Consider the following 25,857-nt stretch of genomic DNA (forward strand, 5'->3'; position numbering starts at 1 on the left):
ACTCTGTGTAGAGGAGCCCCAATGTATCCACTCTCATGTTGATGGGCATCTGGGTGGCTTCCAGTCTTTTACTTTTTTAATTAATTTATTTATTATCGGGTATAGACAGAAATTGAGAGGGAAAGAGGAGGTAGACAGAGAAAGAGACAGAGAGACACCTACAGCCCTGCTTCACCACTCCTGAAGCTTTCCCTCTGAAGGTGGGGAGCAGGGGCTTGAACCTCGGTCCTTGTGCTTGGTTATATGTGCACTTAACCGAACACACCATCGCCCGGCCCCTGGTTTCCAGTTTTTAACTCTCTTGGGCAAAGGGGCTGTGAAAACTTTTCTACAAGTATCTGAAGATTTTGTATTTTCGGGTCTATGAGGTAAGGGCCTAAGAGTAGACCGCTAGATTTACATTTACGAGAAATCATCAAAGACTTTCCCAAAGTGCCTGTAGCATTTGACACCTCCTCGGCGCTGCCTGAGGAGGCCAACTGTTCTCCATCCTCGCCAGTGCTCGAGACTGTCCGCTTTTAATTTTAGTCATTCTGTGGGGATGGAATGGATTAGACTCGCTGTGGCATTACACCACATCAAATGGCCTCAGATTCTCTGTCGACCTAGTAAGATGGCAGGAGGTAGGTACTATTACATGAATGCCTCGGCTATGCTTTTGTCGAGTGTCTGCAAACCCTCTTGCTAATATTTTACTATTTCTTTCTCGGCTTCCGTTTTCTGGGGCAGCCATCTACCATCCCGGATATAGGGCCTTTCTTGAATCCACACCCAGTAAATATTTTCTTCCCATCTGTCACAGTTCCACTTGACGAGAGGAGTCTCTTAATGAACAGAGTCGAATTCTCTAATTTTTATGAAATACAGTTTATCGTGGTTTTTTTTTTTTTTTGGTCATCCATGGTTGCCATTTTTTTTCCCCACCACTTTGTCTAAGAATGTTAGCATATACCAGGATCTTAAAGATATTTCCCAATGATTTGACTTTTAAATTTAGCTCTCTGATACACATCAAAATAATTCTCTGTATGATATGACATTGGAGTAAGATTCTTCTTCCCCCATATGGATATCAAGTTGTTCCAGCCTAGTTTGTTGGAGACATCCCCCCCTCCGTGGAATTACATGGAGCGTTCATCACATTGCAATTGGCCACGTACGTGTGATTCTATTTCAAGACTCTGTGTTCTGTCACACCCATCTCTCTGCCCAGCCTCGTGCCGGTGCCACCCTGCAATAATTACTCTACATCACAGCAAATAGAGGAACCGAGCAGCACAGCCCACCAACACTGTTTATCTTTTCCATGCCTGCCTTGGCTAGTCCCGGCTCTAAGCTCTCAGAACGGTGTGTCTTCGCTGCTATACTGTGGAAGCCTGCTGGAGGTGTGTGCTGGGATGCCTTTTCATGTCGCCCAGGCCCACCCGCACCTCGGTCCTGTGAGAAGGGCCTGGCCACCCCCACCAGCCACCCCCGCCACCCCCAGCCCTCTCTGCCCCTTGGTCTGTCTGCTCTCCTGCCCTCCCCTTCCCCCTTGCCCCCTCTATGCTGCAGACGAGGTCATACTTTCTAGCGTGTGTATCCTCATAACGGGCGTGAGCTGGCCAGAGTTTGGAAGGTTTGTCTATGAGAAAGACAGAGATGCTGGAGCACAGCTCAGTTCTGGCCTGTGGAGGTGCCAGGAACTGAACCCGGGGCCCTGAGACTTGGGTGTGCAAGTCTACCATAAGCGGTCAGTCACGCCAGCCCAGAGTGTGCGTATTTCTGTCTGGTGTCTTCCCCTTGGGGCCAGGTGGTGGTGCTCCTGGCTGAGTGCACATGTTACAATACACAAGGACCTGGGTTCGAGCCCCTGGTCCCCACCTGCAGGGGGAAAGCTCCACAAGTGGTGAAACAGTGCTGCAGGTCTCTCTCTCTCTCTCTCTCTCTCTCTCTCTCTCTATCTCCCCCTTCCCTCCTGATTTCTGACTGACTCTATCCAATAAATAAAGATTTAAAATAATTTAATTAAAAAATAGATATCTGGGAGTCGGGCAGTAGCGCAGCGGGTTAAGCGCAGGTGGCGCAAAGCGCAAGGACTGGCGTTAAGGATTCCCCTCTGTCTTCCCCTCTTCTCTCCATTTCTCTCTGTCCTATCCAACAATGACATCATCAATAACAACAATAATAACTACAACAATAAAAAAACAAGGGCAACAAAAGGGAATAAATAAATATTTTTTAAAAATAGATATCTTCCCCTCTATTATTTTGAGCTCCAAATGAAGTGTTGAGCACACAACACTGAGTTTCTTTAACACTCGATAGGAGTCTGTCCCGTGATTATTACTGTCTGTTTATTGCCACCAGGCTTATAGCTACCAGGCTTGGTGTTTACATCATGATGAATCCACAGTTCCTGGAGCTCTCTCTCTCTCTCTCTCTCCCTCTTCATCCCTCCCTCCCTACCCTACCCTACTCTCTCAATTTCTGGCTGCCTCTATCCAATAAATAAAGATAACTTTTAAAATATTAAAAGAAAAGAGAGAGACCTGCAGCCCTGTTTCACCACTAGCAAAGTTGCCTCACACCCTGCAGGTAGGGAGAAGGGGTTTGAACCTGGGCCCTTGTCCATTGTAACCTGTGGGGGTGCAGATCCCGCAATCTGGGCAGAGGCCTGTCACTTCTACACGGAGTCTTGAGGAAGTAGACCCCAAGGCCGACCCAGCCTAGAAGCGTGTCCCTCCTCGACTCTGCAGGCTGAGAAGGCACACTTTCCTCACCGGATCCTACTTAAGTCCCCTATGTTCATACTGGATGGTAATCAGTATATCAAACCCTGTGTATGAACAATAAATGAGCTGGAGCTGTGTCTCTGAAGCACTCCCGGGGGATGTTTGGTGCATTCTTCAGAGCTTTGCACAGTATCACCTGGGCCAAAAGTGCCCTGGACTCCTCCTCCGCCCCTGAGCTCAGTGCGTGGCAGAGTGGAGAGTGAGTGGAGGTGAGGAGCCTGGTCTCGCTTCCCATCCCAGAGGAGGGATTTCCACCACTCACACCTGTGTGGGGCCCCGTGCCCTACTTGTTCCCTGCCTTGGCAGGGAGGCTTCCCTACACACGAGCTCACTAGAGGTCCATTGTTAAATTTTCTTTTCTTTTTCTTTTTCTTTTTTTTTTTTGCCTCCAGGGTTATTGCTGGGGCTCAGTGCCTGCATTACAAATCTACTGCTCCTGGAGGCTATTTTTTTCCTTTTGTTGCCCTTGTTGTGACCCTTGTTGTTGTCGTTATTATTATTGTCATTGCTGTTGTTGTTGCTGGATTGGACAGAAAGAAATCAAGAGAGGAGGGGAGACAGAGAGGAGAAGAGAAAGAGAGACACCTGTAGACCTGCTTCACCGCCTGTGAAGGGACTGCCACCAACCCCACCCACACACCCACCCCACCCCACCCCATCCCACCCCCGCGCGCAAGAGAGGAGCCAGGGGCTCAAACTGGGATCCTTATGCTGGTCCATGTGCTTTGCGCCATGTGCGCTTAACCCACTGAGCTACCACCCAACCCCCTGTTAAATTTTCTCAATTAATTTATTTACTCTTTTTTTTTTGTTTGTTTTTGCCTCCAGGGTTGTTACTAGGGCTCAGTGCCAGCACTACAAAGCCACTGCTCCTGGCGGCCTTTTACTTTTTCCTTTTTTTTTTTTTTAATCATTTTTTCCCTTCAATTTGACAAGGCAGAGAGAGATTGAGAGGAGTGGGAGAGATAGAGAGGGAGAGAAAAAGAGAAACATTTGCAGCCCCGCCTCACCACATGTGAAGTAAGTGTTCCCCTTGCTGGTGGGAAGAGAGGGCTCAAACCAGAGTCTTTGCACAATGATGCTTAACCAGGTGTACCACTGCCTAGCCCCCTGGCTTAATTTTGTTGTTGTTGTCTTTGCCTCCAAGTTTACTGATGGGGCTTGGTGCCAGCACCACAAATGCACTGCTCCTGGTGGGCTTTTATTTATTTGTTTTCCCCCGTTGTATCGGATAGAAAGCTCTCCCCCCTGCAAGTGGGGAGTGAGGGCTCAAACCAGGATACTTGCGTTTAGTTAGCACTATGTGCGCTTACCCGGTGCACCACTGCCGGGCCCCAATTATTATTGTTAGATTGTAAAGTCTCAGGCATTCAGCCTTGTCAGTGATCTTTCTGCATCCAGCCTCAGAACCTGTCACTGTCCTTCCTCTGTTCCCTCCTCACCCTGAGGTGAGGAAAGACTGAGGTGATTTGAAAGACTGAGCCTCACCTGCTTCCCTGAGCAAGGTCTGCTGGGACTGGCTGTCTCTGCAGGCTGCTGGGGGGTGGCCTGGAATGTTCTCCGTCTTCCTTCTGAGCATCTTCAAACACTCTCTCTAGTTCTTGCCGTCAGCTTACACAGGGCCTCATAGAACGAGTTAGAATAAATAAATAAAACCCTCACTCAGGGGGCTAGTCTTCCTTGTGTGTTAGGTAGAAATAAAAAACCGAAACCATAGTGTCCTAGGATTTTTGTGGGTCTCAAATTATAAATGTAGGTGCCTGGTAAATAAATCTCAGGGCTTTCAGACTGCCCCGGCCTGCGGGGTTATCGACGGAAACCTAGGGTAGGGGGCGAGAGAATGGAGGGGACAAGAGACACGAAGAATGAGAGCAAGACAGGTTTCTGATCAAGCTCTGAAAATTTTATTTTACAGCCGCATTTTAAGCACACACCATGAGGAAGTTCTGCTAAGGTAGTGGGGGGAGGGAGGTGGGTGAGCAACTTTCCAAACAGTTAGATGGTAATCGCAGTTACAATGATCAGAATGTCCGTTCACCGGTTATGTGAGAGACTTAGCTAAGGTTTTGGCTCCCGGCATCAGACTGTTTCTTCTCCTCTTAGTTTCATTAGGTTGGGTTTTTCAAGGCAATTTTTCCACTCCGTCCAAGTTGTTGAATTTATTTGCATAAATTTGCTCATAATATTCCTTATTATCTCGGTGACGTCTGTAAAACAGGAGAAAATGTTCCCGCCCTCATTCCAGATATTGGGAATTGGTTTTTTCCTCTTTTTTTTTTTTTAATGCATCTTGCTAGGGTTTTTTTTTTTTTTTAATCAGTTTCATTAATATTCTTAAGGTGCTCACAAGTCTTAAGGATTTGTAGATTTTCTATTAGTACTTGGTTATATTTTACCTAATTCACTCCCACACCAACTTAAAACTGAAGACAAGGTCGTTCATCTCAATTATTATTATTTTTCTTTTCTAATACAAGTACTTGAAGCTATAATATTCCTCTAGATTTGATTTAGCTGAATACCACTTTTTTTAATTAACTGATTAATTTTAAAAGTCTTTTTGCAGAAAAGTTGCTGAGGCTCTGTCCTGTGGTTTCCTCTCCTGCCCTGCGGGAGTTACCTCTGATACGTGCGGCCTCAATGTACGTGCCAGCATGGCTCCAGCTGGTGAATCAACACAAACGTCCCTCCTTCATGGGGATGTCCTCAATTTTGCCCTTTTTCTGCCCCAGCTCCCACCCAGAACACACATGAACTTAGGCGCAAGGACCCTGAGTCAGCCCCTGGTCCCCATCTGCAGGGGGAAAGCTTCACGAGTGGTGGAGCAGGGCTGCAGGTGTCTCTCTGTCTCTCTCCCCCTCTCTCCCTCTCCCTTCTCAATTTCTGTCTCTCTTTTTTAAAAAAATATTTATTTATTCCCTTTTGTTGCCCTTGTTGTTTTATTATTGTTGTTATTGATGTCGTTGTTGTTGGATAGGACAGAGAGAAATGGAGAGAGGAGGGGAAGACAGAGAGGGGGAGAGAAAGACAGACACCTGCAGACCTGCTTCACCGCCTGTGAAGTGACTCCCCTGCAGGTGGGGAGCCGGGGGCTCAAACTGGGATCCTTACTCCGGTCCCTGCGGTTTGCGCCACCTGCGCTGCTTAACCCTGCGCTACCACCTGACTCCCAATTTCTGTCTCTTATCCAATAATAAATAAATAAATAGATTTTAAAAAGAAAGAAAGAAAAATGTAGTTGGTGACCATCTTCCCCCTCTTCCCAGCATACAGAAAGCTTTTTAAAAAATTTTTATTATCTTTATTTATTTATTGGATAGAGATAGCCAGAAATAGAGAGGAAGGAGAGATAGGAAGAGAGACACCTGCAGTTGGGAACTGGGGCCTCGAACCCGTGTCCTTGCATATTATAACATGTGCACTCAACTAGATGTGCCCTCACCAGGCCCCCCCAGGCACAAGGCTCTCTCCTGCTGTCATCAAAGTGGTCTTGGTTGGTGGCCCTAGAATCTGCTTCTTCTGCTTAAGACTCTAAGCCAGACAAAGTGTACTCTCTATACACACAAAAGGGGAAAAGTCACCTGTGAAGCTGTTTGCTGTGAGTGACTCTGGGAAGGCTGTTAACTGTATAAAAGGGCCAGTGCCATTGTGCTGGGGTCCAGTCTCCTGTGGACAGGAGTCCAACTGAATCTGCCCACAGAATAAAGACGGCTTTCTGCATTACAACCTCGGGATGCCCAGTCCCTCTGTCTGAGAATCTGATACAAACGTGCTGGGTGAAGGGCCCCTCCCGCTCCGGTGTCCCCTCCCCTGGTCCATGGGCCTCTACCAGACCTCTGGCTCCGGCCATCCCTGAGTAAACCACTCTTTAATCTCTCTCCTCTTCTCTCTTCTCCCTTCCACACTCCAGCCACATGTGGAAGACAGACAACCACGCTGCCAGGGGGTGGAGAAAAGGGGAAGAAATCGGTTTAACCCCCTACGGAAAGCAGAGAATTCCTCTGAAAACTAGCAAAATAAAACTACCTCATGGGGAGTCGGGTGGTGGCACAGTTGGTTAAGCGCACGTGGCGCAAAGCGCAAGGACCGGCGTGAGGATCCCAGTTCGAGCCCCCGGCTCCCCACCTGCAGGGGAGTCGCTTCCCAGGCGGTGAAGCAGGTCTGCAGGTGTCTGTCTTTCTCTCCCCCTCTCTGTCTTCCCTCCTTTCTCCATGTCTCTCTGTCCTATCCAACAACAACAACATCAATAATAACTACAATGATAACTACAACAACAATTAAAAAAGGGAAACAAAAGGGAAAATAGATAAATAAATATAAAAAATAAAAAAGAAAGAAAATAAATAGACGGAGGAGAGCTTTCTGGGGGGGGGGGGTTGAGCTTTCTGGGGTGGTGTGGTAACACCAGCAAGAGCTGTAGCATCATCGTACCCTGGGACAGACAGCCTTGAAAGCCAACACCATCTCTATAAATATGAATGTTTGCAAGTTTCAAGTTCAGTGCCCCACCTGTCCCGGTGTGTAGACTTGGGCCGAAGCCTTCACGTCTCTCTCCCGACTTCTCTGTGAGGACCACAGTGCAAAGCATGATGGTCCTGAATCAGTGGTGTGCTACTCTGTGAGTCTCACATCAGTGTGATTTAGTTTATTTATTTTATTTTTTATTGATATTTTTATTATTTTGCCTCCAAGGATATCACCGGGCTCGCTGCCCGCACTACGAATCCACCGCTCCTGGAGGCTATTTTTCCCATTTTTTGTTGCTCTTGTTGTTACTATTGTTATTGCTGTCGTTGTTGGATAGGAGAGAGAGAGAAATGGAGAGAGGAGGGGAGACAAAGAGGGGGAGAGAAAGACAGACACCTGCAGACCTGCTTCACCGCCTGTAAAATGACCCCCCCGCAAAGATGGGGAGCCAGGGGCTCGAACCAGGCTCCTCACACTGGTCCTTGCACTTCGCACCAGATGCACTTAAACTGCTGTGCTACCGCCCGACCCCCTTATTTTAATTTTTATTTGTGATTCACAGTGACCTACAAGATTCAAGATGACAGGCTCTAGTTCTTCATCGACCCCCATAGTTCTGTGTCCTCAGCCTCCCAGGGAGCATCTCCGTAATCCCACAAAGTCCTAGAGACAAGTCTGCTTGCTTTCGGCTTTTGTTTTTTGTTGTTGTTTCTGAAACTTTATGTATATCAGTTCCCTAGATTCTACACATGAGTGAAACCTCTGGTAATTGTCTTTTTTCTCCTTACTTATTGCTCTAAGCATCATCACCTCCAGTTCCATCCATGTTGTCCCAAAGGACACAAAATAGTCTTTTTTGATTGCAGAGTAATATTCCATGAAGAATATATCCCATAATTTTCATTTAAGGACTTTCCCAGAAGGGCTGCAAGCAGGGACTGGGGGGCGTGAACCTGGCTCTTTGCACACTGTAACGAGGGCACTCAGCCAGGGTCCCAGCTTCACTGCAAGTTCAGCAGAATGAACAGCCCACGGGAGGGGAGCACACGGCCCATTTCACAGCCCCGGGGTGAGGGAGGTGCGGTGTGGGCTTGGGCTGTGGGACGACGGGGTGCAGGCTGGGCTCTGGGTCTGAACCCCCATCTCTTGGGATCAATGGGCAAGATCGCCCAGGCCGGAAAGGTGAGGGCTCAGGCTGAGGGGTCCCGGGCCATTTTCTGTCCTTGTCACTCTCACACCCACACACAGGTCACAAGCATAGCAGAAAATATGGGTGACACCCCAGCCCACCCCACCCCTGCAGAACGAAAAGGAAGACCCACGGGCATGGCCAGACTGTGAGCTGGGGGGGGAGGGTCCAAGCCACCCCAGTTTCACCACAGAGCAAGGCGCTTTCTCCCTCCCGGGCTGCACCCAGGGGTCCCTCAGCATCCGCCCACCCAGCCCACCCCCAGCACTCCCTCCCATGATCCAATTAGTCCCCAGCGCGGGTTCCAAACGCTAAATGGGACACGTGGAGGCAGGCTGTTTCCGGAGATTTCAGATGTCTCTCCGCTAATTGAAACTAATTCTCCAAACTGCACATTAAAAGCCCCGGGCTGATTTTCCCATTTGATGGGCCTGACACAGAGGAGGTGGGGGGGGGGGGGGGGAGCCGAGCGCCAGAGGGTGCAGTCCTCCTCTCCCTCTCCAGCCCTGCCCGCCCGCCGCCCGCCTGCTAATTTATTCTTAATGCAGCTCCTCTCCGCCCAGGCCACTTAAGTCACATAAAGCAGCCACTGGGGCCTCTTCTGCACTACTTAGGCTGTGGGATAATGGGCCTAATCGCCGCCGTGATGGGTGCTGCTCTCCCAGCAGGGGCCTGCGGCCCAGGAGGAAGGGGGTGGGGACCACAGCCCCGCACCCCACCCCCACGCACAGGCCTGATGCCCAGAAGCTGGCCATCAGCACCCAGAGCCAGGCAGGTGGAAGGGTGGCCGCCCTCCCCAGCCACCTGCGGTGACACTGTGTCTTGAGGGAGGCAGAGGGCCCTGAGGCAGCTGAGGGGGTGGCTTGCCGGGCAGCCTTGTATGCTTGTCCCAGTCACCCACACGTGGCAGGCGGGCCCTGTCCCGTGGAGCACTGAGTGGTGTCCTCCCTGCGGATCCTGGTCTGTCCCATGGTCCTGAGGTGCAGGCTAGAGGCAGCCCACACCCACTCTACACGGAGCCCCACGTCACCAAACAAGGGTTTTTCTGTCCCTCCAAGTCCCAGGAAATGGAGAGCCATACAGTCTGCACTCAAGGAGAAAGACCTCAGGGCGGAGGAGACAGCATTACAGTGACGCAGAGACGCTCAGGCCTGAGTCTCCAAAGTCCCAGGTTCGATCCCCCACACCACCATCAGCCAGGGCTGAGCAGGGCTCTGGTGTCTCTCTTTCTCTCTCCCATTCTCCCTGTATCTCTCTCATTGAAATAAATGAAAATATTTGTAAATAAATAAGGAGCTGGGGAAACAACATAGTAGTTCTGCAAAAGACTTTCTTGCCAGAGGCTCTGAGGTTCAGTCCCCAGCACCATCATCATCATCCAGAGCTGAACAGTGGTCTGGAAAGAAAAAAAAAAAAAAGAAAGAAAGAAAGATCTAACATATATATGTGTTACTTTCTCCTGCATTCTTAAAAATAAATAAGTAAATGGATAAAAGACCGCAGAAAGCACCCTGCCATTATCAGCCAGAGTCGGGGAGCTCTGGTGATTTGTCACAACTTGCTTGCTTGCCATTTTTATAAGTGAGATGGGACATTAGTGAGTGCTCCCTCTCGGCCTCTGGGTGGGCTCTCCCCCTGCCCCCGCAAGTAACCTGGATCCCCCCCTCCACCCCTTGTCTTGCTGTGTGTTTTCCCAGCCTACTGTTTCTGCTGTTTACCCCGACAGAAAGAGCTATCCATGAATAATACATAGTTTTGTTTGCAGTGTGTTTAAACATTTTCATAAATGATATTACACAGCAAGCTTGCTTTTTCACTGAACATTATGTTTTTACACAAACTGCACTGATATGAGAGTGTGGGGTGTGTGTGTGTGTGTATGTGTGTGTGTGTGTGTGTGTGTGTGTGTGTGTGTGTGTGTACGTGCACATAAGTTGCCTCCAATTTATTTTCCTGCTACAAACAATACCGCAATTACATGCAAGAGCCTTCTAGGTAATAGAGGCAGAAGTGGAATTGCTGAGTCTTTGTGAAAACCTGTGTTTCCCATTCCAATTTCGCTTGGGATATTGACAAGTTGCTTTTCAAAGTGGCTGAATTAATTTGCACTCTTCCAAGCCAAATGGGCAGAGTCCTTTTATGCCTGTCCTCACTACCTCTTGATATTGTCAGCTGCTCAGCATTTTCAGCAGTCTGATTAGTGGGAAGTGTGCTCGTGTTTGCTTCATACTCCATTTATCTGATTATTAGGTGAGCTAAACTTCTTTTTATGTGGCTATGAATCATTTGCATTCTACTCTCCCATAAGTTGTTTATTTGGTCCAGAGCTTGGGGGCCTTGTCCAGTCCATGCTGATTTTTACCTGTGAGCTAGGATTGCTTTTTCTACATTATGAAAGGGTCATAAAAGCAAATCAACTAGCTGATTATATGTGTTCTTCAAAGCCTAAAATGCCTGCTCCCTGGTTCTTTGCAGAAAAACAGAATTACTGACTCCCATTCCAGTGGGTTACTGTGTCTTTTTTATTGATAGTCAACTCTTGGGCGAGCTCCCCCAACTTCTGAGCACTGGTCTGCATGCTGGCTCCTGCTCCCAGGGTTCGTGTAATCTCTCTCAGAAGCAAACTGCTTCTCAGAATGTGTCATGTGGCTTGATCTTGCCCACAGGCTCTCTTAAGCTGAAGGCTCTTCGTGAAAAGTAGACTCCGGGGAATCTGGCCACCCCAGAGCTCACTCTCTTATCGAGAAAGTTGGGAAACTAGATGAAACGGGAGAAATCAGTATTCCCCTTGTCCGGGCTCACTGTCTGTAAGAACTTTCTGGACCAAGCCCCGGAAGGGAAGCAGAAGCACACAGTATGATTGTATCACTCAGCTCAGAAGGCAGTCTGGAGTTTGGGGAAACTGAGGCAACAGTACTTGGAGAGGGCCAGGATATAGGATACTCAGAGAAGGAAGGCTTCAGAAGGTGGAGACGCCCCCTGGACACCAAGTGAGCACTTCTTCTTCTAGCGTTTACCCTTCCGTAGCCAGTCAACAGCGTCAGGTTGAAAGCTGTCAAGAGCTGCTTGTTGCTGGCTTTGAAAGTGACTGGGATCCATGTGGATTCAGTCGGCTAGGAAGGATCGTCAGTTTCCCCAATGAATGGGTCCTCACGGGATGCACCACGAGAAGGTCGACCCAATGCATCCCAAGTGAGCACTGAGACGCAGGCTTGCAGCTTCCAGTTCCCGAGACCACATAACCACACGAAGTGCCCAGAGCTCAGCTAGGGGCTGGCAGGGCTTCTGATGGTGTCTGGCCTGTGATGCTCAGGGGACCTGGGAGAGAACATATGCAGGTCAGCCAGCAAAGGACCTGCAAGGTGCATTGGAATCTGAACAAGTCCAGGAGCCATCTGCCTCAAAAGTGATTCAGAGGCGGGTCACCAACATCCCCTCATCGCAATGCAAGGCTCACGGTTCTTCCAGTTGAGGTTGGATTCTGCCAGGTACAGAGGAAGGGTGCTGCCAGCCCCCAGCAGTAGAGTGAGCTTCAGTGTGGCTCGGTCCCCAGGTGTGGGGCCTGCCTTTGTGAAGTCCGTCTTCAAAACAGCCGGCTGCCAGCAGCTGGGCCCTGCACCTGCTAACGTCTTAAGCTCCATGTAGCAAGTATCATCCAAGGGCCGGGGAGAGTTGGGTCAGTGGTGGAGCACAGGGCTTGCAAGCATGATGTCCTGAATTCATTCACCAGCACTGTACGTACCTTCTCTCTCTGCCTCCCTCTCCTTCTCCCTCTCAAGTCAATATAAACACCTGCACAAACAGTTCTTCAGAGGCTAGACCTGAGTTGTAAGCTCCTTAATTGCTTCACCCTTCTGTGGAGAAGAACTCGATTTAAACACTCAATCGCATCCTGAGGCTAAATCCCCTCGTCCAGTTAAAGATACCAGACACAGATACTATCAGAAACAGTGACCCGGAAGAAACACCAGTCCAGTCGAACCCTGGCAAGGGCAGAGACGGCAGGACAGCAGTCAGTCTCTCTATAAAGAGGTGCCAAAGATGTGGTCAGGGCTTGAGGAGGAAGCCGTGGGAGTCATGAGAGAACTGCAGGACACAATGGCAGGCGACTTTCACAGAGGCAGAGAACCAGAAATGGGAGATTCAGCTAGAGCTGCCAGCAGATTCAACACTGAGCGAATGCTACGTCAACCTGACTGTACGGGAACAAGCAAGGGAAAATGAAAACAAAGTGAGACAAAGAGACAAAAGCTAACAAACAAGGTAGATGCCTGAGTGATGTGTGACCAAAATAAAAATTGGAAGCAGCCTGACGTGACGTGACGTGACGTGACGTGATTGGAAGCCCAGGGGCAGGTCTCCAGGACAGAAAAACAGAAGTGATGGTGAAAGTTGTTGCCAAATTCTGTGATAGAGTGCACTCAGATCTGCCCTTCACCCCCCAAAATGTCTCTAGCAAAAGGTTAGCTCCACAGGAGGCTCCTGGAGGCAGTCTGGAGTTGACCTTTGAGAGAGAAAGAGAGAGAGAGAGAGAGAGAGAATGAGAGAGAGAGAGAGAGAGAAGGAATGTGAACATCTGAGAGGCCCCTCACTCCCGCCCTGGGGCTCAGTGAGCTGTGACTTCTTTTTTTTTAAATATCCATTTCCTTTTGTTGCCCTTGTTGTTGTTGTTGTTGTTGTTGTTGGCTAGGACAGAGAGAAACGGTGAGAGGAAGGGAAGACAGAGGGGGAGAGAAAGACAGACACCTGCAGACCTGCTTCACCGCCCATAAAGCGAATCCCCTGCAGGTGGGGAGCCGGGGGCTCGAACCAGGACCCTTACACCATGTGTGCTTAACCTGCTGCGTCACCGCCTGACCTGTGACTTCTACAGAGAAGGACAACCCACCTCTGCACTCACTGGTCTTAGAGCAGCTCCTTCCCCTCCTCGCCTCCCTCAGGGCTCTCTCCTCCCCCCTCCTTCCCAGAGTCCTCTGTGCCTCAGTGATGCGGCTTAAGATTAGTGTCTGGGACCACCTGTGAGTTAGCTACTTTTTCTGGGTCTTTCTCCGGGTACTGCAGACACTCATGTTCCTAAGACATGTCTCCTTTTTCTCTTTCCAGTCAGCCGGATGCCCGTTTGACTATTTGTCCAGCCACTTGGAGAGCCCAGAGGAGTTAAGGATGATTTTGTTTATCCAAAGATGAACCAAAAAATGCCTGAAATTCCACAGACTTCAAGGATAAACACAGACACACGTACAGCACAATTAAACTGTTAAAATCCAGTTTTTTTTTTTAAAGTGTGTGTGTGGGGGGAGGTCCTGAAAGGATCCAGAACAAGAAAGAAGCAGGGAGAGAACTAACACTGACAGGGAAACAGAGTTAGGGCTAAAATTGTATCCATACTAAAGCTAGCCAGAACACAATGGCAAACATACTTTTTAAGAAAAGAAACCATGTTTGTAGCACTGGGTCCTCACATAGGCACCTCCCACTGCTCCTGGGTTAAATGTCTTTGTTCTTGTTTTATTGTAGTGGGCGAGGGAGAGAGGCAGTGTGGAGAGACAGCACAGCACATGTCCACCGTGCAGGAAGCCCTCTGTGCAAGGTGCAGCCTCCGTGGAGTGCTGGGGCGAAGACAGAGTCCCTTGTGAGTAACAGGCTAGGCTGCCTTTGCCCACAGAGCTTTCCTGTCCCTGGAGAGCAGCTATAGAATCATGGGAACAGAAACCTACCTGTACACATCTACACAAAATTACATATTTAGTGACAAGCTCTTCAAGGTAAAAAATAAAGACATTTTCTTTTTTTTATGTTTATTTATTTATTCCCTTTTGTTGCCCTTGTTTTTTTATTGTTGTAGATATTGTTGTTGTTATTGATGTTGTCATCGTTATTGGATAAGGACAGAGTGAAATGGAGAGAGGTGGGGAAGACAGAGAGGGGGAGAGAAAGACACCTGCAGACCTGCTTCACCGCCTGTGAAGCTACCCCCCCCCCCCGGGCTGGTGGAGAGCCGGGGGTTTGAACTGGGGTCCTTAAGCCGGCCCTTGCAGCTTCACACCACGTGCACTTAACCTGCTGCGTTACCGCCCGACTCCCATAAAGACATTTTCAAATAAGTGAAAACGGAAAAGCAGCCACACGTGTGCCCTCTTGGCCATAGTTACTGCCTGAGGGTGGGGGCAGGTGCAAGTCTCCAAGGGTGATGCAGCCCAGGGCCCAGAAGACAGAGCTGCTCACAGAACCGTGGATCTAACCCCCGCCCCCCACCGCCACCAACACCAGCAATTCCAGAAAGCCCTGCCTACAGAGGTCTTCTATGACAGACCTTTCCTTCATTGGGCGGGTGCATCACATCAAGCTGTAGGAAACAAAACCCAAGGCGAAAAACACACCACAACGGTGGCCCCAGGCACTAGCGACCTAATTAGCAGCACTAATGACACGTGGCAGCCCCCACTCCCCCACCTGCGGGGGGAGGATGCTTTGTGAATGGTAAAACAGGTCTGCAGGTGTCTCTCTGTTACTCTCCCTCTGTACCCTACCCTCTTGATTTCTCTCTGTCCTAGTGAAAAAAAATAAATAAAGGGGGGGGGGTGGCTGGGCGTTAGCACAGCGGGTTAAGGATACACCACGGCCCAAGGAGCATGGACTGGTGTAAGGATCCTAGTTCCAGCCCCCAGCTCCCCACCTGAGGGGGTGAGGGGATCGCTTCACAGGCGGTGAAGCAGGTCTGCAGGTGTCTGTCTTTCTCTCTCCCTCTCTGTCTTCCCCTCCTCTCTCCATTTCTCTCTGTCTTATCCAACAACAACAACAACATCAATAATAATAACTACAACAATAAAAAAAGGGCAACAAAAGGAATAAATAAATATATTAAAAAATTTCCGGCCCTGAACAGAGGGACGGTCCAGTTTATCCAGGGGGAACGCTCATCACAGAGCAGAGGCTGCAAGGCTGAGGGGTGAGACTTGTACCCACTGCTCAGGGTTCGGCTGCCTGAGTTACTGTTATGGTTACTGTTATCTTTTCCTGCATAGCTGTGTCTGTGTCTGGGGAAAGTGGAGCTTCAGGACTTAGAAGCTTCATGTCCTGTCAGGATAAGATACAACCCTGGGGGTGTGTGTGGGGTGTGTGTGTGTGTGGAGGACTTTCTCAAGGTCTCCTGTTATCTGGGGCTCCTCTCCTTCCTACAGCTTGCTGAGCCACCTCTTTCTTTGCCTGGTCATTCTCTTTTCCACTCCAGAGAGAGAACAAAAGAAGGTGGGGGGCATTTGAAACAACGATGACTGAGAAAAATTTTCCGAAATTAAGAGCGGACAGACGCCATAGACCCAAGAAACTTAGGGGCATCGAACTGGACACATGCTTTTTTTTTCCCTTCAAACTATAGAAAATCTTTTATTTTTTTTTAAATCCTGCAAGAGCTCAGAGAAGAGCACCTACTGTCGAGGAACAAACATAAGAATCATATCTTACTTCTGAAGAGCCTCCCCAAAACTGAGAAAGAACAGAGGAGCAGTTTTAGCTGCTGGGGGTGGGGGGCGGGGGAGAAGAGGAAGCCTCCTGTCTAGATTTCTGTACTTTACAAATTTTTCCTTCGAAAGTAAAATCAAAGTGTACTCTATCAAATGAGGGTGGAGAAGTTTTATTCATAGATCAACTCAAAAGAAATGTTTACATTTCAGTGAGATGCATGCCAGACATAAGGGCAGGAAGGAGGGATCTGGATTATTCTGTTAAAATAAAGTTAGTGTGCTCCCCATGAAGTGTGAGGAGTATTATCTGAAAATGCCACAGATATTTATGACTGGAATTGCAAACTCTAGGACAGCTACGGAAAGAGTTTTAAAAAGAGAAGTCAGGGACCATGCGGTAGCGCAGTGAGTTAAGCGCACATGGCACAAAGCACAAGGACCGGTGTAAGGATCCCGGTTTGAGCCCTTGGCTCCCCACCTGCAGGGGGAGGGGGGTCGCTTCACAGGTGGTGAAGCAGGTCTGCAGGTATCTCTCTTTCTCTCCCTCTCTCTGTCTTCCCCTCCCCTCTCCATTTCTCTGTCCTATCCAACAAGGACAGCAATAACAACAACAATAATGACAACAATAATGATAAACAACAAGGGCAACATAGGGAAAAAATGGCCTCTAGGAGCAATGGATTTGTAGTGCAGGCACCGAGGCCCAGTAATCACCCTGGAGGCAAAAAAAAAAAAAGAAGTCACTTTGTTTTAAAGGGAGATATAGTAGAGTCCTATAAAGTACTTAATATAAAAGAAAGGGGGACAGGTGGTGGCACCCCTGGTTAAGGGCACACATTACCGTGCACAAGGACCCAGGTTCAAGTCCCTGGTCCCTACCAGCAGGGGTAAAGCTTCAGGAGTGCTGAAGCAGGACCGCAGGTGTCTGGCTCCCTTTTAGCCCCCCTTTTTCTCTCAATTTCAGACTGTCTCTAGCCAATAAATAAGTAAAGATAATTTTTAAAGAAGTCTGAAAAATAGTGGAAGATAATCACCAGAGTAGCAAATTCAAAAAGGCAAGAAACGTGGACAGGGCCATACTAATCCGAGCTTATCGATGATCATTTTTTAAAAATTTTTTAAAACTTTTGAAACCATACAAAACTCATACTTTTTTTTTGCCTGTAAAAAATCAATGAATTTATTCTGAATTTTAAACCCCAACATACAAATATCTTGTGTCACCCTGAATTTTACTTTAACTGTCAGCACTTTTAAATTTCATTTTTAAAATTTTCATTTCCTTCTGTAAGATACATAATTGTGTTTTATACATGTACCGACTATTTATTTTGTGTTTAATATTTGCATACATCCATATCAATGTGTCCATGCACATGTATATTCAGCTTGACTTTTTTGCCGGGAGGATTAAGGGCTTCCAGTAGGTGTAATTGTTGATACATGTGTGGAGTTTCTCTTTTCCGCAAAGCGCCCTCACCCCCAGCCCAGCCTTCTTCTTCTTGCTTTGTGTCTGTTTCCTTTCTGTTATTACTCCGAACTTCTGCCCATGAGTGAGATCATCCCACACTCATTCTTCTTTCGGTTTTTAATACACCTCTCAGTAAGCTAGGCTTAGCGCAGTGTTCTTAGAGTGGTGGAGAACGCTGGGCTACTCCATGGCAAGAAATTAAGGTGGTTTTCCACCCAACAAGGCAAGGCTCTCTTGCCTTCTCTATTTTCCTTCTCAGCACTTTATGGGAAGCCCTCGGTGCTGCAGTAAGACAAAAGGACAAACAGACTAAACTGTGCATTCTAGGAGAAAAGAAGTGAAGCTGCCTTGTGGACAGATGACAAGGTCAAATATGTGACAGAATCTGAAAGGCTTAATAAACTCCCGCATCTTCCACGACCCAGATTTGAGCCTTGTCTCCACCATATTGAAAGGAGATGTTGTGCTGCCATTTCTCTCTCTCTCTCTCTCTCTGTCTCTGAAAAAGTGTGCCAAGAGCTGAAATCCAGTTAAAGAAATAACTGGGAAGGGAAGCTATTTAAAGGGCCTAGAACAAGAAAGATGTAAAAAAAAGTCAACTATCAATCAATTGAAACTCCTTGACCTAATGAGTGTTTGCAGAGATGCTGCAGGATACAAAGTGAACAGAGGGAAGCTGCACAGGGTTGAATGCAACACATGTTACAGTGGGCAAAGACCCGGGTTCAAGCCCCCAGTCCCTACCTGCAGGGAGAAAGCTTTGAGAGAAGTGAAACAGTGTTACAGGTGTCTCTCTCCATATATATATATATATATATATATATATATATATATATATATATATATATATATATATATATATATATCACCTCCTCCCTCTCAATTTCTGGCTGCCTCTATCCAACAAATAAATAAATATAATAAAAGTGTTTCTTAATTAAAAAAGAAGAGGTCACTATGTTCGAATATACTAGTAATAAGCAAGTGGAACTGGGAAGGATAGAGCGAATGCTCCTTACATGGGCAGCTCCAGAGGGAAATACTAGGTAAAGAATAGTTGGGTTATTTCTACAGGGTTCTCACTGGGGCTCGGTGCCTACAGTACAAACCCACTGCTCCTGGAGGCAATTTCTTTCCTTTTGTTGCCCTTATTTATCATTATTGTTTTTATTGCTGTCATTGTTGTTGGATAGGACAGAGAGGAACTGGAGAGAGGAGGGAAACACAGAGAGGGGGAGAGAAAGACAGACACCTGCAGACCTGCTTCACCGCCTATGAAGCGACTCCCCTGCAGGTGGGGAGCCGGGGGCTCGAACCGGGATCCTTACACTGGTCCTTGTGCTTTGCACCACTTGCGTTTAACCTGTTGCGCTACAGCCCGACTCCCCCCAAAAAGAATTTCTATCCAGAGTACATAAAGGACTCCAAAAAGTCAACCATAAAGGGACAAGCAGTAATGTGAAGATGGGACAAAGACACCTGATCAAAGACAGAAGTGAATTTCCACAGAAGCACGTTGAAATTTCAGCAGCGGAGAGAGAGAGAGAGAGAGAGAGAGAGAGAGAGGGAGAGAGAGGGAGAGAGAGAGAACATCCTGCTGAGTGTTGAGGGCGGCCTGAGTTTGTGCTGCTGGAAGTAGAGCCCGAGGCTGTGCAGGGCCGCATGGGACAGGAGCTTGAAAAGACGCCCACTGCTGGGGAGTTGAGGGCAAGGCAAACACACCTGGTGTTCCCACCTGGCCAATAGGATACTTGCTCAGGTGTGTCGTGCTTAAGAGAGGAAGCTGGGCGGTAGCACAGTGGGTTAAGAGCAGGTGGTACAAAGCTCAAGGACCAGCATAAGGATCCCGGTTCGAGCCTCCAGCTCCCCACCTGCAGGGGAGTCACTTCACAGGTGGTGAAGCAGGTCTGCAGGTGTCTGTCTTTCTCTTCCCCTCTCTGTCTTCCATTCCTCTATCCATTTCTCTCTGTCTTATATAACAACAAGGGCCACAAAAAGGAATAAATAAATAACTTTTTTTTAAAAAAAAGAGTACAGGTATGCATATAAAGGGGCCTTTTGGAACCTCTCCAGGGCCCTCAGGAAACTGTCCCCTTAGCTCTCTCTTCTTGATAATTCCACTGCTGTGTGATTATATATATATATATACACACATATATATTTATTCCCTTTAGTTGCCCTTGTTGTTTTTGATGTTGTTGTTGGATAGGACAGAAAGAAACAGAGAGAGGAGGGGAAGACAGAGAGGGGGAGAGAAAGACAGACACCTGCAGACCTGCTTCACCACCTGTGAAATGACTCCCCTGCAGGTGGGGAGCCGGGGGCTCGAACCCGGATCCTTACAACGGTCCTTGAGCTTCGGGCCACCTGCGCTTAACCCACTGCGCTACCGCCTGACTCCCCGGGTTTATTTCTTTTAACTGAGGTAGATTTCTTTAGGGAAAAAGTCCACCCCAAAGGTGGGCTTGATGAACTGAGAAAGCCCTGCTCCAAGCTCCAGGAATAGAAAGCGCAGAGTTGGAGTGGGAGTGGGGGTGGGAGTGGGGGTGGGAGTGGGGGCAGGGCCGCGGGCAGTGGTGGCCGAGTCTGCCTAAGGGATGTGTTTTCAATGCAGATCGTGAGGAATTAAGTGTACATGCCATAAAGCCAGATCAACTTTCACCACAATTAGAAAAATAGGCCTGGCTATTAGTCTGGTATGGGTGTTAGAAACGAAATGCGAAATGCCCATCTCTCTGAAAGAACACAGGCAGCGAGGAAAACGGGCACAAAGGATGCGTGAAAGGGCAGCTGACGGTGAGATTACAGAATTAAAAATGTAATGGCTGAATGGACCAATTATCTCCGACTGCCGGAGTGGCTCGGGAAGCGGGTTTGAGCGAGACCCGGGGTTTCAACTCTGACATGTGAAACGGTGGAAAGTAATCACTCGCAGCCTTGTTAAAATAAAAACCCCGAACAAAGTGAAAATCAATGCCCTTTGTTCGACCCATCAGAGAATTGAGGTCACAGGCAAAGCACCCACAGAAAATGGGAGACAGGAGAATAGAATCGCCCTCAGCTCTGCTCACCTCCAGCGGGAGACCCCGGGAGCTGCAAATGGGTAGCCATACTTAAATGGTAATCGTGACAGATTTCCAGAGACTAAGTGTGGACAAGCGTGAGCCCGGGCAGCTCCTGCAGATTGCATTCTTGGAAGAATTGCACACACGGGGAGGCAGGCACAATTGAGGGGAAATGATCTCCAGACTCACCAGCTTCTCACCTGAAAGAGCCGAGAATAACCAGCTTGGGACTCTGGGGAGAGAGGAAATGGGCCATCAGGAAATGTTCCACGGAGCATCTCTACAACAAAGGGCCTCCCTGCAGGAGGAAGTCAGAGCTGCACTTGGCTAAGACTGGGCCCCCAATCCAGCCACTTAGGCCTGGGAGGGAGGATTTAAGAAGTTTAGCAAAGTCACGGCTCAAGGACATAAGTAAAGTCCACTGAACACTTAAAAATTTAACCTGGGTGGGGGCGCAGGTGGCAGTGCAGCGGGTTAAGCACAAGCACCGGCGTGAAGATCTGGGTTCGACCCCTGGCTCCCACCTGTGGGAGTGGGGGTCAGGTGAAGCAGATCTGCAGGTGTCTTTCTCTCCCTCACCCTCATCTTCCCCTCCGCTCTCGATTTCTCTCTGTCCTATACAACAGCAGTGGCAATAATAACAATAACAATAAGGGCAACAACAATGGGGTGGGGGTGGCTTCCAGGAGCAATGTGTTTGTAGTGCAGGCACCAAGCCCCAGCGATAACCCTGGAGGCAAGAAGAAAATAAAAACTAAAAAAAAAAAAAAAAAAATTAACCTTGAGAGGAACTTCGGGATGGCAATGGAGTTAAGAGTTCCTGTTAAACTAGAAAAAGCAATGAAAAATCACCTGAAAACTCAGCAAAACACAACCGGGGTTTCTTCAGAAACTCAAGCCACAGTCACCAAGTTGCAGAAGCTACTGTGGTTCCGTCCTCAATTCCATGGGCAGACGACCTCACCAACGGGTTCGAGAACCAATTGTGCAATGTCCATGCCATACATTAATTTTGCCCCTAACATTTCCCCCTCTGGGAGTAGAGGCCAAACTTCTTTGTGAGGTGCAACACTGCCGAGGTCAGGAAATGAACAGGAGGAACCCGGGGGACACAGACACTGCTGCACCACACCAGAACACATGTTCCCATGCCATGGCGGGGAAGGAGATTGGTGCTACACTGTAGCAGGCACGGTGTGGCTTAGAAAGACGTGAAGGCGGGGCTTGCAAGTGGGTTTTGTTTTTGTTTTTGTTTTTTTAACTGCCACCAGGGTTATTGCTGGGGCTCAGTGCCAACACTACAACCACCACTCCCAGCAGCCGTTTTTTCTTTTTATAAGCTGGTTGGGCTCTCTCTGCCTAGCCTGTGACTGGCAACATGTGAATAAATGGTTCAAAGGCTCCCTCTCTCCCTCTCCCTCTCCCTCTCCCTCTCCCCCTCCCCCTCTCCCCCTCCCCCTCACTCTCCCCCTCTCCTCCTCCTTCTCCCCTCCCTCTCCCCCTCCCTCTCCCCTCTCCCTCTCCCTCTTCTCCCTCCTCTCTCTCTCCGTGTGTACTCCAACATGTAGAGGTTCTGAATTTTTTTTTAATTTCTTTATTGGGGAATTAATGTTTTACATTCGACAGTAAATACAATAGTTTGTACATGCTTAACATTCCCCAGTTTCCCATATAACAATACAACCCCACTAGGTCCTCTGTCATCCTTTTGGACCTGTATTCTCCCCTCCACCCACCCGAGTCTTTTTTTTTCTTTTTTTAAATTTCTTTATTGGGGAATTACTGTTTTACATTCGACAATAAATACAATAGTTTGTACATGCTTAACATTTCCCAGTTTTCTATATAACAATACCAACCCCCAGTAGGTTCTCTGTCCTCCTCTTTGGGCCTATATTCTCCTCACCCACCCACCCCAGAGTCTTTGACTTTGGTGCAACATGCCAACTCCAGTTCAGGTTCTACTTGTGTTTTCTCTTCGGATCTTGTTTTTCAACTTCTGCCCTCAATTTTTTTTAAATAAAGTTTAAGATTCCTGAAAATCGCGTGCTTTCTCCTCAGTTCTTTGTTGGGTTTTGTGTGAGGAATCTTGAACCGTGTGTGGGCTCATAATTCCCCCAATGCCCCAGGAGGGAGCTCTGGCTCCTGTAACTGCTTTGCCGCTAGACATGGACCCTGTTGGGCTGGTCCACATCCCCAGGCCTGTCGCCATGTCCCCCTCATAGCATAAGGCTCTGGACTCCCAGGCTGGCACGTGGTCATCTGGGAGGCCAACTTGGCATCCCAGTAGCATCCGGAACTTGATGACTGAATGGTGGTCATATATAAAGCAGGATGAAATGTTGAATAAACAGGAACCAAAGATCTGAGTAAGGTTTGAGTCCACGAGAGTAGTCCTTAAGTCCTGCGTAAAAACAATTGCAAATAGCCATACCAGATCATTAGGGCATCTATGAATCCCAAGATTAACCCCCCTCCATTTGTGTGGGCTTGGGGACTTGTAAGCCTTTTACTACCTCTCCCTGACTCCTGGTTCTCACATACTCAACTGTGAGTCATTACCCAATCTTTCTTTGTGAACTGTTTTACTATAAAAAAGAAGTTCTGCCAAAATCTGGGGCCCAGAAATCATAGCATGAGCTAATTCTGGGTCAGGCGCCAATGAGCTCTGTTTCCTGCACCCTGGATGGCTTTTGCTCACCAACTTCTCATTTACAGTGTCATCCCTTTGCAAGAGAATCCTTGAGCCTTCTCTCTCCCCCGGGCCTGCACGACAGGCTCATGGATCCCCAAGGCGCACCTAATGGTGACCAGGTGCACTGAGGTGCTGTCTACTCACCAAGCACCTCAGAGAAATCCAGAGACAACGTGGGGGCCGGAAACGAGGACCCTGCAGGCATTTGAAGCCTCCAGAACTTAGGGCAGATACTCAGCACACCTCAGCCCCCAGCAGGCTTAGGGGCAAGCCTCACACAAAAGGCTCACTGGCAGGTGTCAGCTGTATGAACAGATAAGTTTGTGGTGAGCTTCGCACACAGTCATTGGGAGGAGGAAGACCAAACCACGCTGTCTGCAAGGAGCCCAGTTTGTAAACACGAGAACAGGTCAACGGACCTCATCAGAACACTAAAGCACTAATAATTAGAAAAGTAAGTTTTCTGAGTTACTAGGCAACAAAACCAGTTTGGTACATTCCTAGAGAAAAAGAAAAAAAGTGATATTTTCAAACAATATAATGTTCAGTTTGTCGATATGAAAAAGCAGAAGCTTGTATGTCCTTAAGAGCAAAGCGTCAAAATATGTGTCACAAGAAACTGAGAGAAGGATGACACTACAAAATGCACAATCTAGGGGGCCGGGTGGTGGTGCACTTGGTTGAGCACACGTATTACAATGCACAGGGACCTGGGTTCAAACCCCCAGCCCCCACCAGGGGGAAAGCGTTGAGAGTGGTGAAGTAGTGCTGCAGTTGTGTCTCTCTTGATTTCTGATTTCTTGATTTCTCTAGCCAATAAGTAAAGAAAAAAATGGACAATCAGAACTCAGACAGCTGAAATGCACAAACTTGGGAGAGAAAAAAGAAGTGCTTACTGGGGGTGCGGGTGGGGGTGTGAAACTTTACCCCCCGTGTGTCATGATCTTGTGAGCCATCATTAAACCACTTCTTCTTCTAGCGTTTGCCCTTCTTCCGTAGCCAGTCAACAGCGTCAGGTTGAGCCTGATGTAAAGTTTCGAGACCTCCTTTGAATCTGGAGAGGTGGCAGTCGTTGACTATGTGGGTCATAGACTGTCTGGAGCCGCAGGGGCAGTTCGGGTCGTCTCTGGCTCCCCAGCGATGGAACATAGCGGCGCACCGGCCATGGCCTGTTCGATAGCCATTGAGGAGGGCCCAATCATAACGTGCCAGGTCAAAGCCAGGTTGACGCTCGCAGGGGTCTGTGATGAGGTGTTTGTTCTTTACCTCAGCTGACTGCCAACTCTGTTTCCAAGAGTCTGGAACAGAGAAGTTCAGTGTAGGCGTAGGGGACCAGATTGGGTGACGAGACGTCAAGCGTTGGACAGGGTGGGCGAAGATCTCCGCGTATATTGGCAGGTCCGGTCGAGCGTAGACATGGGAAATGAACTTAGATGATGCCGCATCCCGACGAATATCTGGCGGGGCGATGTTGCTAAGAACTGGCAGCCATGGAACCGGGGTGGAACGGATGGTTCCAGAAATGATCCTCATGGAGGAATATAATTTGGAATCGACCAAGTGGACATGGGGGCTACGGAACCATACTGGGGCACAGTATTCTGCAGTGGAATAGCATAATGCCAGAGATGATGATCGTAGTGTGGAAGCACTCGCGCCCCATGAGGAGCTGGCCAGTCTTGCAGTGATGTTATTCCTCGCACCCACCTTTGCTGCAGTTTTTATGAGATGTTCGTGAAATGACAGGGTGCGATCGAGAGTAACACCAAGATAGACTGTAATGGAACAGCACAAAAAGAATAAAAATAAAAATGCATGATAATCCTTTTTTCCAACTATGACACCATCTCCCCAGACAATAACTTGGGTCCACCTGCATATCAGATGTCAGGCTCAGATAAAAGCTGGTAGGGTCATGAGCCCCTTGGAATAGACCTAAAATAGACCTGCTAGCTGTTTGCAAAACGGAGACGCCCAATCTTCATCTGCAATATTCTTTCCTTTAGGTTTATGATTAGTCAATTTGCTCGGCTTTATATGTTAATTCTCTTTTTAGCCACCAGGTTCCAGATGCTAGGATGATGCCAACCTGACTTCCCTGGACAGACGACCCCACCAATGTGTCCTGGAGCTTCACTTCCCCAGAGCCCTGCCCCACTAGGGAAAGAGACAGGTTGGGAGTATGGATAGACCTGTCAGTGCCCATGTTCAATGGGGAAGAAATTACAGGAGCCAGACCTTCCACCTTCTGCATCCCACAATGACCTTGGGTCCATACTCCCAGAGGGACAAAGAATAGGAAAGCTATCAGGGGAGGGGATTGGATATGGAGTTCTGGTGGTGGGAAGTATATGGAATTGTACCTCTCTTATACTATGGTCTTGTCAATACTTCCATTTTATAAATAAATAGATAAATAAATGAGAAAAAATGAATAAAAAATCTACAATTAATTTTAGATTTCAACCTCGAAGGCAGTTCTTATCCTGACTCCTTTGGTGGGGGTTAGGCTTGAACCTGGGTCACACACAAGGTGAAGCAGTTATCCAGGTGAGAGGTTTAGCTGGTCCTGAAGAACTGCTTCCTCTTAAGATTTCCTTCAGACCAAGTCTACTAATGATGGAAGCTCTGGATTTTTGTTTGTCCGAGGAAGTATTTTTACTTCAATTCTGAAGAATAATGCAGGGGACATATGCATTTAGCTTGGTAGGTTACTGATCTCTTCCCACACTC

Source organism: Erinaceus europaeus, chromosome 22, assembly GCF_950295315.1.
Source record: "Erinaceus europaeus chromosome 22, mEriEur2.1, whole genome shotgun sequence".
NCBI classification, from domain to species: Eukaryota; Metazoa; Chordata; class Mammalia; order Eulipotyphla; family Erinaceidae; genus Erinaceus; species Erinaceus europaeus.